Here is a 21,602-nt window from a genome sequence, read left to right as displayed (position 1 = left end):
AGAGAATGCATTCCCCCAGGATGGCCACATACATAAAGTAGACATTAGTAAACACCAGTAGCTGTGTAGTGGACATGCCTGTATGAGCATTCAGTACTACAAGTACCATGTACTGTATTTAGTATACTTACTGCTTATGAAGATGTTTTAGACAGTGATGCTCACATGTAAATATCTGAGGTATGGACGTGGCAACACTAGCTATTACAGAAACATGGTAGCTACCTTTAGTAGCAATCCCCCTCTGAGGGCCACATCACATCCAGATTGTTGATTACAGATGATGCAAGTGTGAACAGGGCTGTATCCTTGTCTGGGTATAAACTCACATACCCAGCAGAACCATGAGCTCTGTTGGGCACAGACACTCACTCCCCACACAGAGTCAAATATAAATAGACTCTGCTGTCACTTTCAACATGATCAGGATATAATCAGATAGTGTACACCATCACCTATGAAGCTGCTATTACACATGGGCAGTGATTTCCTACATCTTACACGCCTACTGCAGATGTCACACTGGAGTTAAAGATGATATGCACCCTGTTTTATTATCAGTACTGTCAACATATTTCCAAGCAGCTGTTAGTCTGGCTATGAGAGGTTGGGCTACACAAATCTACATGTTCAACCAGTGTGTCTCTACTGTCAATATCCACTCTATGTAGGTGTGCACATAGCCATTTGGCACAGCCCTGTAACAAGGGTCAGTACACATTTGCGGAACATGTACACATGCACAGCTGTCATTGATTGCAAACAATAGTAGAGGGGTTGATATTAGGCAAGTTGGACTTTTAGGCAAGGCTCATAAGACAAACCCACCACCGTACATAGCACATGTAACCAGAGACTGAGGGTATTTCTACTCAACGCCGGATGTCTAATCCTCACATTGCACATACTCGAGGCACTCCTCAGTATGGAGAAAATCGATATCTGTGTAGTAACAGACACCCGGTTTAAGGCTCCAGAGAGCACCCCAGCACCACCAGGCTATAACTCATACCACATCTTTCGGCCACAGAACCCGGACCGGAACACAAAAGGTGGGCGTGTATTCATATTCATCAAGGATATTCACACCTCCAGGTTAGTGGTGCAGCACGATGCATCAGAGATCATCCAAGTGCAACTGACAATGGGCAACACTGCAATCCGAATTGTAGCTTGCTACAGATCACCTACCATGCCCAGGACCCACATTCTGCATTTCCGGGGACAATGGAAAATATGTGCGTCCTACCAAACATCCTACTACTGGGTGATGTCAACTACCCAAACATTAACTGGGAGAACTACTCGGGTACTAACTCTCTTGCCTAGCGCTTCCTAGGATTTCTCCACTCAAATGCCCTGGAACAACTGGTCTATACCCACACCAGAGGGAACAACATATTGGACCTGGTCATCACCAACATGGGCAACCAGTGTTCCACACCCGACATCAAACCCTTGCTGGTTAGATCAGACCATAGACTAATCACTCTGGATATTCACATTCTGCCCACAACCCCAAACAAGGAAACCACCGTGGAAATCATTTCCAAGCAGACTTCATGTTGCTTATGCCCGAGGTGGAACGGTTCATAGCCCCCACGCCAATGGACAATGCTGTCCAAGATGCTGAAACCTATACAAAGGCACTCTATGATCATCTGCAGGAATGCATGGATCGTGCTATCCCAGGTCTAACCTAGACTCACTCCTCCAAGAACAGGGAACTGGTCTGGTGGACCCCTGCCATACACAAGTTCTACAATAGTAGGAGGTAACAAGTACAGATAAGAGCGAAATCCCTAGAAGGACAGACATCCCTGATCAGTATCAGTAAGAAACTACTATCTCTCATGAAATCATCCAAGGCTAGCTTCAAAAGACAATTTCCCAAGGACCCTACAGGCATCCACAAAGCATCCTTTAGCTATGTCAAGAACCTAAGTGGGAACTCTCAGATCTGCTCAGAGGTGGTGCAGACTGTCACAAAATACACTCAACTGACTGATATTGCCAGCATTTTGGCAGACATGTTCAGTGCAAACTTCACACCCTTCTCAATCCCTAAACAGCCCTTAACCATACCAGATGAATGTATGGCCCCGACAACCACCGACACACAGGATAAAACAACCCTATCCAAAGCCACAAATACAGCTTCAATGGGACCGGAGAGTGTCCCAGGCTGTGTCTTACATGAGCTCCAAATGAACTAACCCCTCACCTAAACTCACTGTTCAAACGTAGACTCTCTACAGGCTACATACCCACAGAGTGGCGCACAGCAACAATGATCCCACTCCAGAAAGGTGGTGCCACAATGGACCCCGAGAACTATTGCCCTATAAGCCTGACTAGCCTGGTTTGCAAGGTTATGGAGCGCATAATCATGGAACTCATTAACAGAGACATTGGGAACCTCCAGACACTCTACCCAACCCAGGTCTGCTTGATGAGTACAGATCATGCCTACTGAACCTGTTTGATGTCTTACAGTCACCTAGATTTTAGGTGTGGGGTGTGGTAGTTCACACATACTACCTGGACCTTGCTAAGGATTATGACACCATTCCCCACTCGGGTATTGTTTATAAACTCACCAACCAGTACATACAGCCATACATCACAGGTTGGGTTGCTAACAGGCTTACACATAGAACCCACATGGTAAGCCTAGCAGCCTCCAGGTCCAAATCTTAACCAGTCAAAACTGGTGTCCCACACGACTCAGTCCTGGGACCCCTACTGTTTGCCATATACTTCTCAGAGGTACAGGCAAACACAGGTGGATTACAGCAGACCGTGTTTGGTGATTACTGCAAACTGGGGGCCATAATTGACAGTCCAGCTGTCACAGACATCCTTCAGGGGGCCTCACATAGATCAGCACAGGATGTCACAGTCATGGCCTCCAGCTGAAGGCCATGAACTGCATGGTCATTCCATGTTGGGAAAACTAATAACCTACATGGTAACACCTGAGTGGCAGCCACTTTAATACAGACGGGGTAATGGGTATGAAGGGAACTACATTAGATTGTGAACTCTCCTTTGACAAACATATCTCCACAGTAATTAGGCCATCTGTCTATGTAGGTCATCTGATTACTTAAGGGTTTGCATCTAGACATACTGAGGTTATTGTGCCCCTTTACTCATCACTCATCGATCACATCATCGAGTATGATAACCCATTTGGGATGTACCTCAGAAGACACATCCAACAGCTGGACGGTCCACGAACATACCTCGCCAAGAGCATAACTGGCCTCAGACATGTGTCTTATGCTGCCAGACTGCATGAACTCTTGCATTACTCAGTGGCATCTCGTTTACTCAGAGATGATCTTTGCTGCCAACAAAGCCATGTCCAAGTCAGGCTTAATGGATGTGCTCCACCTATGGGAATCCATGTCACAGTGAGCCACACACTGTAATGAGCTAAACCTTGCCACAACCATAACTGGAAGATGCTGGAGTGACAGATGCCCATGCTTTGGAACTACATCTCTGATTACATTATACGGAGCCCCTCACTAACACTCCAGGACACCTTGCAGACTGGATAGGGAAGAGTGGGTACACCCCAGGGATCCCACAATTGGCTCTACTCCACAGAGGGACAGTTAGTTAATCAATGAGGTGGAGACAGCAGACACATTTTGGCTAGGCTTATGAATGGCCTAGGGCAGTAAGGCATGTACCTGCCTATGTACCTATGAACCTATACATACAGTATCGACACATGCTGATACCTTAATTTACTGTTCAGGTATTGACTTACCTTGTGCCAATGACAGTTGTGTGTACAATAGTTGAGGACTGCCTATGTAGGATGCACACAGTAGACCACCTAAAAATGACAATTTACAGGTGGTCGTGTGTGTGAGTGCCATCCATGTTTACTGTGTGTGCAGGTGGAGAAGGGTGTCAGTCCATAGGGGCCTACACTGTCAGTGTGTGTGTGCTATACATTCCCTCTTTGCCAAGGCATTGGCATACTGGGCATGCCTTAGTCTGCCAACTGGGGCTGGCACAGATTGTTCTTGGTCTGAGTCCCTTTCAGTCTGTGGTGCCCTTGGCAATGGTGGTGGGCTGTGAGGGCCTTCACCATTCTGTCCCTGCTGCAGCTGTTTCCACAGGATCATATTGTGTAGCATGGCACATACTATGAAGATGTGGGCACAAGTGCCTGGAGAGTACTGAAAGGCTCCACCAAATATGTCCAAGCAACAGAACTGTGATTTCAGCATCCCAAACACACGCTCTACGATGATTCTGGTTTGTGCGTGTGCCTCATTATGGCATTCTAGTATGGGTGTGTCTGCATTTCTGATGGGAGTCATCATCCATGGTTCCAGTGCATAGCCAGCATCCCCCACCAGGTGGCCATATGGGATGTCCCCCCTGGCAAATACCTGATACAGCTGTGAGGCATGCCAGATGTGGGAGTCGTGGTAGCTTCCTGGGCTGCCAGCACACACATCCATAATAATGCCCTGGGCATTGCACATGAACTGGCAGTTGATGGAGGGGTATCCCTTGCGGTTTATGTAGCACCTACCCTGCTCACCGGGTGCTGACTTGATGTGTATGCGCGTGCAGTCTATTGCACCCAATACCTCCGGGTAGTCTGCCACATGGTGGAAGAGATGCATATTGCTGGCCAACTCCTCCTGCATTTGGTGGAAGTCTATCTGCTCATTGGCATGTGGTAACATGGCATCCAGGAACTGGTGGAGTACCCTGGATGCTGATGCCTGTGAGACCCCCATGGTATCCCCAGTTGGCCTTTGGAAGGTACCTGTGGCTAGTATTCTCAAGCTTACACATATCTTTGTGATCACTGGGATGGGCTCCCCTCTGTTATTTCTTGCTCTGAGGCGTGACTGACACAGCTCAACAATTTGCTGTATGGTGTCCCTGTCCACCCTGCAATGCTCTACTATCTCCAGATCATTTAGCCCCTGGTAGGATACCCTTGGTCTGAACACTCTTCTCCTCCTCCGGTGTCTGAGGTGGTTGTCAGCATCATCCTCCACACCACCTTCAGTCTCCAATACATGCTGATGAATCAAAAGTTATGGCAGCCCCTAACATGTACATTTTAAAAGTTTCCTGTCTGTTTACACTGACGGTGCAGAATGTTTGGGAATACACAAGTGTGTGTGAGGTGCTTTCACACTTTATACTATTGTGCTTTGGAAGCTGCTGATGTCATTGGGTGTGTATGTGCAATTCCAGCTGCAGGGTATCTTACTTATGGGTTTTACAGCAGGTACTGCTGTTGTGAGGCCTTTGGTGTTGAATTACACTTGGCTGCCATGATTCATCTATTGCCCTTTACTTTACTTTTCAACCCGATTCCCTTCCCATTGTCAGGCATGCATCCAACTGCCTGCTTTCTTGTTTTGTACTTTCCCAACCCAGGATTGTGTTGTGAAATTTGTTATGTAGCTGATCTACTGCAGGTTTGCTTTGTTCTGCTGTGACAGTTCTCTTTTCTTTGCAGTACAGCACCTCCCCTTTCCTGTTCTGCAGGTAGCTGCTAGCAGCCTTGTTAGCTGTTGTCAGCTGTTGTGCTGGGCTGCTGTATGTGTAATTGTCTGATTCTGATACATTCCACCCACCAGCTATGCTAGTTCTTCTTGATTGCCTTCCTACTGCTGTTTCCTCTTCCCACTTCCTCCCTATTTAAGCCGTGAGGTGCACCGTGCATACCCGGTGCTCAAATGTATACAGTTCTGTTATTTCCTTTGAGATATTGCTTACATAATGTTAGGTGGAGAACAGAATAATGGGGGGGGGGTGTAGAAGCATGGATGTCATGGAGTGGGTGAAGTCTGAAACTCTAATGTCCCTCCATACTACTTCTGACTGCAAACCCATGAATGAATAGCCACAAAACCGCTTTAAACCACAATGTGAAGGTAAACTGACTAGATATATGAGTCCTGCCTCTGGATAACCTGGGTGTATCTGTACAGCTGAGAGGTATGGCCCCAACAGGATATAGCCATTCCTTGAAGTTGAGAAAAGCACAAGGAAGGTAACCCCAGCCAGCACACTAACAAGGTGCTGCACTATTTACACAGATGCAGCAGTCTATTGTCTGTAGCTACCCCTCAACAATGCCAGGTGCGTTCCAGAATGTGCAGTCTATATGCCTCAGAATATTGGTCTCAGCAGCATTCATCTTATATTTCCTGGTAAATAACTGTGAGCAAAGAATGATAACTGTCAGTAGTTGATGACATGACACATCACAGTGTAGAACAGTGCATATGTCAGAATGTTTATGCTATATCCAAATATGTCACACAAGCAGCACAGATAGCAATAGTTACAGTATCCCCCGTATGTTAAGTCCATTGTGTCTCCATATTGGCAACCTATCTACAGATATCCTGCAGAAACAGTTTGCTAGATTTAGCTGTAGCACACAAAACCCTGAACTGGCATCCGACCCTCCCTGGAATGGATGCACACACTCAATATAGAAGGTCATACTGGGCATGCCCCTACACTTAGAGAAATGAAGCCCATGTCTCACAATACAGTGGATTACAGTTATTGGTTATTCACAGCTGTCTGTGCACACACACCAAATTGTACACCAGTGACTCACACACATTGGATAGGAATACACACACACATATCTAAGGCAAACACATTATAATATGTCAAACATACACACACAGAGATGTGGGGAAGAGAAAGACAGACAGCAACATAGAGAACACCATTATGAGGCCTGTCCCACCCATTATACATTCCATTGGTCTATATCACATGTGCTGATGTCATTCACTGTAGAAATACCTTTGGTTAACCCTCAGCCATATAGTGTCAGTGGTGCTTCAGATAACTGTGTAACACTACAGTACAAATAGGTATGTATTTAATGCCATGTAGTAGTTATGATCTCAGTCCTGTCAAATGTAAAGTTGTGTGTGAGTGTGTGTGTTTCTAGATGAAAGTGGTTGAGACCATTCACACTCACTAAATCTCCTGTACCCCCTCCTTTGACACTGCTGCTGATGTCACTCACCTTCAAAGATACCTTTGAACAGCTTTCCAACATATAAGCTCCATGGTGCTTGCGATAACTGTGTAATACTATAGTGTAGAAATCTAGTTAGGCAGGAGTTCCAGTTCTGATCCTGGCGACTGTACAAATGTGAGTGTTTGTGTGAAAGACTGCGTGTATCCTTGTAGAGACCTGATTTTGTGGTCATTCACACTTACAACACTTCCCTTACCCCTCCTTTACCACTGCTACTGATGTCACTCACCTTCAAATATACCTTGACACAGCCGTCCAACATGTAAGCTCCATGACACGTGTGATAAATGTGGAACAATGTAGTAGCAATAACTACATAGGTATGGGTTTGAATCTCTTCCCTGGCAAGTGTTTGTGTGTGTACTTATGTATGTCAATAACTCAAAGATTTTGGCCCCATTTACACCCAGTACACATCTCAGTACCTGACTTTAGCAGTCCTGCAGATATCACCCACCTTAGAAGTACCTGTTGCCAACCCTAAACCATGTAAGGTCAGTGGTGCATGTGGGAAATGTGTAATGTAATGTAATGGTCCCAAATGATTGTTACATAGAAGTGTGAACCTCCTCCCTGGAAAATGTAAATGTGTGTGTAGGTAAAGTACATTTTGGAATCTCTCACCCACTACATCACCAAATGCCAGTATTTACAAGGGCTGGTGATGTTCCTCACCTTAGAAGTACCTTGAGACAACATCCATCAAATAAGCTCTGTGGTGCATGCGATAAATGTGGTACACTATAGTAGCAATACATAGTTAGGTAGAGGTTGGATCTCAGTACTGACAAGTGTGTGTGTGTGTGTCATCAGTATTCTGTGTGGGGAATGGTGTGATTGTGTAATAACAGGATCCACTGGAAAGTGGGTTTTGCTAAATTATTATGTTGAGGATTTAGTATATGACACAATGTCCACATTACAAGGCCAACAGATGTCAAACACTAGAGAGGTTGGTGTAGACAATCCACAGTCCTAAATGTGACAGTATGGATTAGTGAACAATATAGGCAACTCTTCTATTACTCAGAGACCACTCTCCACTTATGTATCATACACAAACACACTTGGCTAGGCAGAAACCACTATATTGGTAGTTCCCCTGCATACTGTCTCACAGATAGTACCCATGGTGTGATAGCAGTGGACTACATGCCTGTTGACCACAACAGTGCACTGACATCAGAAAGTACTTTGATGTGTTACATCTCCTGACTGTGTGTTATCCAGCAAGTAAAAGGACATGGCACCCTGTTCCATCCCCTCAGTAGCCCAATAAATGTGTACAGTGGCTCTTTTGCCATGTTCCCCACTGGACGCTTGCAACAACTGTAGAGTCTGCAAATGTACCCCACAAAGGGAATACCATGCCTTATACACATGCCCTGTATGGACAGACACCACTAATTCCACTGAATATCTGTATCATACTGTTAATGTAGGTGCAATCATGACCTCAGTTACATAGCCAGGTCTCACCAAATGAGGTATGGAATGATACATCAGAAGATGCCAATCTGTCCACACAGCATGCCCAGAGACCTCAAGCACACTTCCACATGTCAAAGAACATGCATGTGGAACATGTGCACAACCCAGACACTGTACATGTTATGGAATACAGATCACATACATGGGGAACAGTGCACATCACTGGCCACCCACAATAGACACCTGGATGAGTGGATGGGGAATACAATACCCACCCCTGGGGATCACTTCAGTGACTATACCCCTGAGCCACACTAGGGACTATTGTCATGTGGCCTGATGCCAAGGTATTCCCTTGGGCTTGCCTTGTAGTGCCTTCAGGCCCATTCACCTACTACACACCTATGAAGCAATGAACCTATGGATCTTAGTACTGGCAAATGTGTGTGTGTGAGTGTGTGCGTGTGTATGTATGTGTGTGTGTGTGTGTGTGTGTGTGTGTGTGTGTGTGTGTGTGTGTGCGTGTGTGTGTGTGTGTGTGTGTGTGTGTTTGTGTGTGTGAGGATCATATCATGTGTGGCTTATACCATTTTGATGTGTATACCATACACGGCTGGTGACAACCTCCCGCTGCCATTACTTTATATAGTGTGGTAACAGCATCTGCCTCACATGCAGCAGGTTAAACCATTGTACAGTCCTCTGTACAGATGTGTCTGGAATATCTATATGTTTGAAACCTAGACATGATTGGAAGTGGTCTGTGTGCCTTAACAATGCCCATGTATGTGATATTATAGCCAAATAGGCCACAGTGAGTGCACTGACACACATGGCAGCATGAGGTATCTAACCTGCCTGAAACATCATGCTGATAGGATGTCTGCCACCCTCACAGTTGGCCAGCCTTGTAGGTGCAATACACAAGTCCAGCTGCTTTGTTTACAAGTAACCTGTACCTGTTATGGGTCACATTAAAGGCTGGAAGAGGTGTGAACAGTCATATTGTGGTCCTAATTAGTATGTAAAAGGAACACTTTGCATCTTATGAGGGGTGTGTACATAATTTATATCCACTGTATACCAGTAATGTGTCACGCATGACCTTACCTTAGGCCGTTTGTCCAGCACAATTTGCTGGCCTTGGTCCAGATGTCTTAGCACTGACAAGTTGTGAGATATGCTACAGGAATATTGATTTCACATCAGATAGGACCCAGTGGTGACCACTGTGAGGCAATACAGTTAACCACAGCACAAGTGAACATGCACAACAAGCAATATAGCTATTACATTAAGCAATATAGCTATTACTGATGGTTGTGTGCATGGCAAATTGCATGTGCTTCACATGCCTGGGGTATTGCCAGGCAACAACAGAACAATGTCATACTCACCAGCTTCAGGCTGCTGTCCCATATGCAGACCAGAGAGTCCTAGGTAGTTGTGAAGTGGGTGTTATTGTCAGCAGATGCACATGTGGCCTTGGTACAGCATGGATGCAGCTTGTCCGCACATCTACAGTACTAACTGGAATAATACACAATGTCCTGTCCTCACCATAGATGTGCACCTCTGTGCATTAGAAAACCCCATCCACAGCTGCAATCGGACCTGACACATGCATGTAGATACAATACAAATACATGTATGTCTGATACATTAGTGTACTAATCCCCACTGAGCCCTTACCTGCATGCTCCTCATCCAGTGTGTGTGTGTGTGTGTGTGTGTGTGTGTGTGTGTGTGTGTGTGTGTGTGTGTGTGTGTGTGTGTGTGCAACCCACCTCCACAATGCCTCCATCAGTGTCATGGCCTGTGCATTCGGCGTGTGGGACAAGTGTGATGAGGAGCTCCTTGGTGTGTGTCAGTGGGTGCTGGATAACTGGGCCCACACCTGTGTCTAGCCGGTCCCTTGCTACAGCAGCAGCCCATTGATGGGCATGGCAATTGAGGTCGGTGGCCCGATGCTGCACATGCACTTAAGTTCTGCTGTGCAGTCCAGCATCATTTACCCTGTGGACCACACTGTTCCACAGGGCAGTCCTCTCCTGCACATCTTCTGCTCTCCAGCCACATGACAGGACATAATGTCCAATCACATATTGGGTGATGATGTCTGTTCCCTCAACAAAGAATGCTGGTAGGCGAGCACTCTGCATGTTACCTGGAGACATGAGCAGGAAAAGGTCACAGGACCTCATACGGTTGTCAAAATGCACATCAACCATGGATATTACTTGAAAAAAATCCAGACTACCCCAGAAACCTCCAAGCTATCACGGCTATAGCAGCTTGCATTACATGCTTGTCCCAGAGCTATTTTATTCCCCCCAATGTTGGACATTTGATTGTATAATCCTCTGTCCTCCATTTCTGTGTAGAGGGTTGACAGTGGTCACCTTCCATGTGGATGGTGTGTGTATGGTGGCAGGTCTGTGTTGACTGTGGTATGTGATGGAGCTCTGAGCACATGCCTGAGTTCATGTAGGAGGCAGACACTGATGTTAGTATGTCCCATGGAGATATGCTGTCGTTGCTATCAGTAGGCAATATGTACATATTCACCATTACTGTGGGGAGGATTGTGGTTGATTTACATATTTCCATGTATGACTGGGGTGGACAGGGAGGTGATATTTCCATCTAACCTATGTTATATAGGTTGCCTATATCCATGACATGTGTGTATGAGGTGTTCTTTACCCTCAGTACAGGGTGAATTGTGTTGTTTCATCTGAGGTTTACAACATATGTGCAGACATGGTTGCAACTGTCCTTTGTTGTGTGGATATGTCTGATTCATAGTCATAGTCACCCTTACAGGACGTCACCTGTGAAGTTACCTGCTTGCTCAGATATAGGCGTACTTACTTCAAAGTTGTTGCCTGCACCTATGTGTCCCTGTACACTCATTGTAGCAACCTATTATGTGGTTTGTGTATTGCTGCTGCCCACCAAAGGGGATTACTTTACCTTTGTGGAGGCTGGATATACAGGTCAGGTACTGCTGTGTCCATATAGCTACAGTGGATATAAAGTCTACACACCCCTGATACACTGCCTGGTATTTGTGCAATAGGAACATGACACCACAATAACTCATTTCATAACAATTCCCACCTGTAGTGTGACCTATAGTCTGTACAATTCAATTGAAAACATAATAATCTGGCTTGTGAAAACATATGGAAATAATAATCAGTACAATAAGCCAGTTGAATGAGTGTGCATACCTTTAAACTTGTGTATGCACCTCTTGAGATGGTTACAGCATTCATCCATCTTGGTCTGGACTCTAACATTGTAGCACATCTTCACTTGGCAATAGTTGCTCACCTTCCTAGAAACACCTTTGATTGTATTGCAATGGAATTGGACAGGTTAGGGGTCACATTCAAGATGAGAAACATTATGAAAAGATCTTCTGTGGTCTGATTGTCATACAGCACACAAACCTGGCATTTCAACAGGGGTGTGTGCACTTGTGATATCTACTGTATATAGGTGTTGATATAGCTGGTAGTGGTAGGCATGGACAGAGGCTCATAACACAGGTGGACACTTCTCTGATTAATACCTGATAATCATGCCTACTCCAGTACACACATCAGTGTCAGGGCAATGCAACCACCAGTAGCTGTACACATATATGTCTGTTGTATACATTGACACTGATATAACACACGTGTGCAACATGCACAACCTATTTACCTGGCTGCTTGAAACCCATGTGATTAGTTATGTGCCTTCCAGCTGAACATATGCATACATACATTTACTCAGGGGATACCTGGTAAACATTTCTATTGAATGTAAGTATGGCACACTGTATTCACAGTCTTATTGCTCAATCATACTTCTCAGCCTGTTACAGCAGTACGTCTGGACAATGGCACACATAAATGGGTGTCAAAGGGGACATCAGTACTGATACTGTATTAGTATAACTGCACCATACATTAGTATGTTGATTGCACAGTGGGGTTTGACATCACTGTGATAACCTTTAAGATGTCCAACAGTCATAAGTAGGTTATTATGTTACAATGCCATTGCTCACAGACCTGCCAATGGTTTGGGTGACATAACACAGGTATATGTGTATGTGACTACATATACCAGTCACAAATGTGCTTATTGTCCAACAGAACACTGTACAGTTTAATGTTATTAAGTATATATATCATATGCAGTTCAACACACATGTCTGCAACAATACTCTACTATACACGCGCCCTCTATAGGTGTTTTAGCTTTACATGGCAAAGATGTGTCATACTCATATTCACAGGTGACATGGATATGGAAAACATCACATTAAGTGGCCTAGAAGTGGCACAGTCACAACTGCTTGACAGACACCTCTGCAGTTGTTATAAGTGAGCTGTTCTTTTACAGGTGGGTCAGGCTCATGAGCTGTGTTCCCACCTCACAACCTCTCAGAGCATCACATCTGGACAATGCCTAAAATGATGTGGGATAAATAGGGACAGACTTTAAATATACCTGCTACAAACATAGGACGTTCATAGAATGATATGTTTAGCATTACAGTGAATATTCTTAAGGATGTGGAGTCTCAAACTCAAGTGTTTGTCATTACCTGATGACCTCAATCCTCAGCTATTTGCCCGTAAAGTACAGATCTCAGGAGGAACAGACAAAAATACATGATGGTAAAGTGTGAACATTCTGTGAGAATCTGTACAGTTGAGAGGTATGTCTGTAATATCTCCCACTGCAGACAGGGCCAGATGCTATGGCCATAGCAGCTGTTTAGTAGGACATTAGTACAGCATGTCATGTTGGGACAGATATTCCTCCAAACCATATTTCCCATTATTACAGACCAAGTACTAGATCCAATTACTTGCTTATGTATTCCACTTACCTTTTTTCTTTCTTGTCTTTTCCACTTTATGTTTCATTTGTTATTTCCCTCTTTCTCCCTGTACACTACAGGGCTAGAGCTGGTTTGAATAGTTGGCAGCATGGCTTTTGTAGGTGATGCTCATGACTAGGTGATGGCCTTTGCACCTGTTGGGATTCCCCACTTGCTAATTGGATGCAGAGCAGTTGTGTAGTTCTTCCAATAGCCAATGTCATGGCAACACACTACTATAAATGAGTACTCCATGTGGGCATTGGCCCTTTCTCTTACTTGTGAGGAAGACATCCTGGAGTTGTGTGAGCTACTACCTCTTACAACAAGACTTGTAGAGACAAGCCAACTAAATGGTGGGGAAGGTTCAGGACTTAGGAGCAGAATGTGAGTATTGCTGTAATATGTTGGGAATAATGCTAGTTTAACAGGGTTTGTCTGCACATGCAACTTCTGCATGGCTTTCAGTCTGACAAAGTTCTTTCTCTGCACTGCTCTTAACTGTAGGGCCATCCACATAATGGCCACAGGTTAGCCTGTTATGTACGGGCTGTTCCATAGACAGGTGTTGTCCTTATCAAATCAGTAGCATACTCTGGTGACTGCATTATGTAGAGGGTAACATCCACTTTTTCTGACTTTATATCTCTCAGAAAAGATATGTTACAACAAACCCTGTAATACCAACAACTTTCTCAGTGTATAACAGCAAAATTTCATGTAAGGCTGTGTATCTGGGCTTCTCCACTAATTATGTCAGGCTTTGTCCAGATGTCACACAGTAGTAGGTGGATAGGTATACTGATCTATCATTATTTACTGCTGTAATTCCTGCTGAAAGGAATGGCTGGGAAACATGTTGAGGTCTGTACATTCCAGAGGTAGGTGTATAGGGAATGCTCTTGGATGACAGTAACACATTTTTAAACCTAGGCTGTTAGAACATGCCAGACATATCACTGATAATAAATAAGTCCGTTCTATAACTGTACATTTGAATAAATCACACCATGGTGACAGTAGTGGGTCTCAATGTACTGTTTCTAAAAACGTCTATTCCTCAGTGTGATGATCCATTCATAAAAGGATAATTATTATATACAAGCTTCAGTGTATTAATATTAACTGTGATACTTTATCATGTAGGGGGTTAAATGACGAGTGTAATTGGAGGCTGTGTATTCAATTATATAATTAGGTGTTAATTGCTTCTTGGGATTAAGACATGTATTTCTGGTGATGTTTACTCCTTGAAGGCTTTGGCCAAGACATCAGAGTATAATAAAAATGTGTGAATTACTGGCTGGTTGTATTTTTCTATGCTATGTTCAGATATTTTATTTGTTTTGCTAAGAGATTGTTGTATGTCTGGGCATTGTGTATGGCCTATCATGATTTTGTAGCAGTGTACTGTTCACTCATTTATTTGGACTGTGGGGGAGCAGATGTGAGTGTCATGGCTGCTTTTATATCCAACTGTGCATGCATGCTGCCCCAATTGTGGGTGGTCTATCAGCAGCATATGTTTGTATGGGCATTTTGGGACATGTATGTATATATATATATATATATATATATATATATATATATATATATATATATATATATATATATATATGTATATATATATATATATATATATATATATATATATATATATATATATATATATATATATATATATATATATATATATATATATATATATATATATATATATATATATATATATATATATATATATATGTGCGTGTGTCCCTGGGATTCATGAAGCTTGTGCCAGGTGCAGGCGTAGAGTTGGCATTCTAATGCCAAATATGGCCGCTGAGTGATCCAGGTATGAGCTGTTTCCACATGCACTACCAGCGTCCACCAGAGCTGTGCAGCTCCCGGCGCATGTATGCTAATTACCCCATGTACAGCAGTGTAACATGTAAATGAAGGTATATAACGATTTATGAAGTGGTGCAGGCATAGTGTAAGCATGCAGAAATGTAAACCAAAAAAAGGTTTACATTTTTTCAAACAGAACATCAGAGCCATGAAAGCAGACCAAACTTACATATTATAATGTTAATATATGCCAATGGCTAAATATATAGCCAATGGCATAAAAAAACACAAAGTACAACCGCAGTGCATGGATGCGCAAATGGGATCACAAGGAAAATATATTTAGATGTCATAAAACTGCAATGTAACACAATTCATGAATTCACCATAATAGTCAATGGTACGCATGCTACACCACAAACATGGTGAAAGGGTTGCTAATGGTCTGTGACAGTCTTCCGCGTGGTAACTAGGAATTAGTAGTTAATGCCATGCAAATGAGTCAAGTAATACTAAATCGCAAACGCCTCACTGGCATAAGGATGTACCACATGGAACAGTCGTACAACACAGAGGAGTGGCCTGGAGGTAAACATGACATCATGAGAGGGCTGCGCCACCGTAGCTGTAAGCACATTGGAGAATGGGTAATACAGGTTGCCTGTTGCTAAGCAAAGCCGCAGGATAGGGGTGTGTACCTAGCCATAGCTTTGCTTAGCTGAGGGCACACAAGGTGACCAAAAGTGCATGTGAACGTGAATGAAAACGTGCTCAAAAGCCGGTAAATGGCAGCGTGTGGTGCGCAACTCAGCTGAAACAGGAAGGTTATGGGAAGACAACAAAGAAATGCTGCAGCATGGTAATTTGAGTACAAATGAATAATTAACACCTAGGAACTCACAGTGGGCTATTGATGGCAACTAACAAGGCTGCCAACAGCTACCTGCAGAACAGGAAAGGGGAGTTGCCGTACTGCTAAGAAAAGAGAACTGTCACATCAGAACAAAGCAAACTTGCAGTAGATCAGCTTCATAACACATTTTGTAACACAATCCTGAGTTGGGAAAGTACAAAACAAGAAATCAGGCAGCTGGATGCGTGCCTGACAATGAGAAGGGAATTCGGTTGAAAAGTGAAGTAAAGGGCAATAGATGAATCACGGCAGCCAAGTGTAATTCAACACCACAGGCCTCACAATAGCAGTACCTGCTGTGAAACCCACAAGTAAGATACCCTGCAGCTGGAATTGCACATACACACCCACTGGCATCAGCAGCTTCCAAAGCACAATAGTATAAAGTGTGAAAGCACCACACACACACACACACACACACACACTTGTGTATTCCCAAACACTCTGCACCATCGATGTAAACAGACAGGGAACTTTTAAAATGTACATGGTAGGGGCCGCCATAGCTTTGATTCATCAGCATGTGTTGGTGACTAAAGGTGGTGTGGAGGATGAGGCTGACAACCACCTCAGGAACCAGAGGAGGAGAAGAGTGTTCAGACTACGGGTAACTTACCAGGGGCTAAATGATCTGGAGATAGTAGAGCATAACAGGGTGGACAGGGACACCATACAGCAAATCATTGAGCTGTGCCGGCCATGCCTCAGAGCCAGGAATAACAGAGGGGAACCCATCCCAGTGGACGCGAAGGTATGTGTATGCTTGAGAATACTAGCCACAGGTACCTTTCAAAGTCCAACTGGGGATATCATGGGGATCTCACAGGCATCAGCATCCAAGGTACTCCACCAGATCCTGGATGCCATGTTACCACATGCCAATGAGCACATATACTTCCTCCAAATGCAGGAGGAGTTGGCCAGCAATATGCATCTCTTCCACCATGTGGCAGGCTACCCGGAGGTACTGGGTGCAATAGACTGCATGCACATACACATAAAGTCACCACCCGGTGAGCATGGTAGGCGCTACATAAACTGCAAGGGATACCACTCCATCAACTGCCAGGTCATGTGCAATACCCAGGGTATTATCATGGATGTGTGTGTCGGCAGCCCTGGAAGCTACCACGACTCCCACATCTGGCATGCCTCACAGCTGTACCAGGTACTTGCCAGGGGGACATCCCATACGGACACCTGGTGGGGGATGCTGGCTATGCACTGGAACCGTGGATGATGACTCCCATCAGAAATGCACACACATCCATGCAAGAATGCCATAATGAGGCACACGCACAAACCAGAATCATCATAGAGCGTATATTTGGGATGCTGAAATCACGGTTCCGTTGCTTGGACATATCTGGTGGAGCCTTGCAGTACTCTTCAGGCACGTGTGTCCACATCTTCATAGCATCTGTCATGCTACATAATATGATCCTGCGGAAACAGCTGCAGCAGGGACAGAATGGTGAAGGCCCTCACAGCCCACCACTGTTGCCAAGGGAACCACAGGCACAGAGGGACTCAGACCATGAACACCCTGTGCCAGTCCCAGTAGGCAGATGGAGGCATGCCCAGTATGCCCATGCCTTAGCAAAGAGGGAACGTATAGCACATACACTGACAGTGTAGGCCCCTATGGACTGACGCCCTTCTCCACATGCACACACAGTAAACATGGATGGCACACACACACACGACCACCTGTAAATTGTCATGTATAGGTGGTCTACTGTGTGCATCCTACATAGGCAGCCCTCAACTATTGCACACACAACTCCTATTGGCACAAGGTAAGTCAATGCCTGAACAGTAAATTAAGCTATCAGCATGTGTTGATACTGTATGTATAGGTTCCTAGGTAGATTGGTAGGTACATGCCTAACTGTCAGAGACCATTCATAAGCCTAGCCAAAATGCGTCTGCTGTCACCACCCCATTGATTAACTAACTGTCCCTCTGTGGAGCAGAGCAAATTGCAGGATCCCTGGGGTGTAACCACTGTTCTCCATCCACTCTGCAAGGATTCCCTGGTGTATTATTGAGGGGCTCCATATAATGTAATCAGGGATGTAGTTCCAAAGCATGTGGAGTACCCGTGACAGGTATCTGTCACCCCAGCATTCTCCAGTTATGGTTTTGGCAAGGTATAGCTCATTACGGTGTGTGGCTAACTGTGACATGGATTCCCATAGCTGGAGCATATCCATTAAGCCTGACTTGGACATACCATTAACAGGTATCATCCATATGTACACCAACTGAGTTACACATTTGTCTGCAGTACTGAGGAACAGCCATAGTACAGTCTACAAACTAAACACCATAACAGTTGTATATATATCCCAGATGCTTCAGTGGTAAAGCCAGTGACTGTGTTGTTCATGGTCCCAGTTTCACGACCTGCAAGGGCTTGTACATCATTCAGAGGTCCCGAATAAAAGATGTTGGATACAGGTCATTAAAGCATGTTTAAGCACATGTTAGCAGGTTATTGCACTGCTAAGTGCTGGTAAGTGCGCTTAAACATGACTACATGGATAAGTGCAGCACAGGTCTAACCTTTGCTGAATATTGTGCAGATCACGGGCAAAGCTGCCCACAACCGCTGAAATGTGCATTATCCACCCTTGCACTGCTAATGTCTGCTCTGAGAAGTAAAACGACCACTGCTAGGAGTAGAACATGCAACCATGTACACAATCTTCACAATAACCTACCACTAAACTATCTGAGATGTACCAATGGCAGTTGTGTATTGTGACAGGTTAAAACACAAAAGGACATACTTTGGGGAAATAGGACAAACCGCCATGTACCCAATGAAAGGTGTATGCTCTATATATATATATATATATATATATATATATATATATATATATATATATATATATATATATATATTGAGAGAGAGAGAGAGGGTGAGAGAGAGATATATGTTGATATATATGGATATACATATATATGCAAATATATAGATAGGTTAACAACATCTACACAACTATGGAGGTACATATAAATAGGATAACTACCAAATACCAAATGCTTTACATACCGATGTGCGTAATCATGAGGCTTAAAGACCGAAAGACCACAGTACCAAAACACCAGAACCGCGAGTACTACTATCACGATGTTAAGGGACATTTAGTTAGTGCTTCTGGTGCTGTGGTTCAGGTAGCTACTGTGTGTAAGTGTGTTTCTGATTGCTGTAGTGTGTGTAAGTGTGTGTGTTCTGAGTGTGATGTGTGTTTCCAGCGGACTGTAATGTGTGTGTGTGAGTTTGCTTCATGTGTCTCTTTGTGCTATCTCGGAGGTAGATTATTAAAGTAGGTGTGGTGTGGGGTGCACAGCCACCCACATGGGGGGTGTATGGTTGCATGCCCACCTGCTCATATGTAGTGTAGGATGGTTTGTATGGATGTGATGGGTAGCAGTGTGTCTGTGTGTGTGTTTGTGTTACTTTCGCAAGTTTGACTGTCGCGAGTTTGAGTGTTCGGTATTGTGGGGTTTGGGAGTCTGGGAAAGGTAATGTGGACATTGGAATTGTGTGCGTTCCGGAATCCATGGGTACCCCATATACAGCGGTTGAATTCTTCATATATGTGTATAACATGGACCACAGCAATCACACATTCCGCCATGACCGAACGTTATAAACAAAGGATATGGAGAGTATATGCCTATACACTATTACAAATATGTGCTATGGACATGAGCCAAAGATAGGGTTACCACCTGTCCCACCTTGCGAGGGACAGTCCCTCTATGTGCGGTAGTGTCCTGACCAAAATGAGTACAAATACTAATGTCCTACAATCTCGAGACATTTGGCATGTTCCATATTTAATGTAATTGTTGCATAAAATAGTCATGTCTGTATCTAAAATACCTACATGTAACAAGAAACAGGATAAGTAAGTAAACTGCTACAACAATAAGCTTTTATATAGGCATATATGTAAAGTTCTATACTTTGTACTGACCGTGGGTATGTGTCAGCCTCTAAAATCTGATGTGTGCCCTGCAAATGTCCTACGATGGCCGTTTGAAAAGGTGGCAACCCTGGCCAAAGAGGTTCAGTCACCAACACATCTCCAATGAGTGCAAATACCTGTGACAGAAATACATGAGACAGTTTTCATGTAGCAACACTTCATTACATACTGATATATTTCCGAAGGGATTGAAGGACCAACATCAACTGCATGCTATGCAGGAACCAATTAATAATGGCTTAATGAATCAGCCTGCAATTACTATAGTATTAGTCCACTAAAGGATAGGTCTTCAAATAGGAAGGAGCCCTCACACACATATTGAATATGTATAAATGCAGTTCCTACACACCTGCATCTGCTATGTACACCCAACTACATCTTCCCCACACCCGAAACAATTACAATACATACTGTAATAACATCACAAACATCCATTCACTCTATGACATCTGAAGAAGCCTTAACATACCTTGTTAGAGACACACTAAAATGGCCCTATGTGAAATAGTTGCTGTTGTACAATGGAACAGCTGCTGATGTTACAGGGTTTGGGTTCAATAATCCCATTTCAGATGGCTGTGCGTACACCAGGAAGTGTTACCAATTACTGATTAACAGCACACTATGATACACATGTGCATTATACCAAAGATGTCAGGTGAGCGCACTTCAAAACACCTAACATTCTATGCATAGCCACTCAGCCTTGAGCTGCCCAAGCATCCTTGCCAGACCTAAACATTTGCAGATGTATCGGGTACAAACCCTGCATAAGTAGCAATGTTTAGAAATATAACAGCTGGACTCACATGTAGAACTACATCCTCTAGCCATTACACACAATCCACGGGGGCCATGAAGTTAATATATCTCTGTGTGTCTCCATATAGCTGTTGCAATTCATCACAAATAACACATCCAGGCCGTCTTCCTCGAAGGTAGGGCAAAGGGACAATGCTCAAGTGGAGTATTCAATTATACACCACTGTTGCCATGTTATTGGCTAATGGAGTAGCTGCACAGCTGGTGTGTATGTAATCATCTACCCCGGAACACCAATTGGTGGCAGGATACCACATGTTACTGATATCTAAGTATAAAAGGATGGCTTGTCACACATTCAAACCATCTGTATATACCAGCAAAACGTTACAATGAGGACTGCAACACAAACCGAATAGGATTTAAATTACTGTCAATGACAACTCGGGTTACTAATAAGGTATGTAAAGCACTCAGTATGTCAGTGAATGTATTACCTGTTCTGTAATAATTAAAGTGTATGCAATGCATATAGTGGGAAAAGGTATCTTGTAGCGATGTATTGCTGAGCATAGAAACGCTCGTAGAAATTATGTGTGTACTGCTGTAGACCACAAGGTAAACACCTCATACACCACAAGGGATGCTATATAAGGACTTTGAACACAACAATTCCACTCCAGCCACTGGCAGTGGCAGGGTTGG

The sequence above is a fragment of the Protopterus annectens genome, chromosome 2.part2 (genome assembly GCF_019279795.1).
Source record: "Protopterus annectens isolate FY-2018-M chromosome 2.part2, PAN1.0, whole genome shotgun sequence".
In the NCBI taxonomy this organism is placed as follows: Eukaryota; Metazoa; Chordata; order Ceratodontiformes; family Protopteridae; genus Protopterus; species Protopterus annectens.
Note: the sequence above shows the minus strand (reverse complement) of the source record.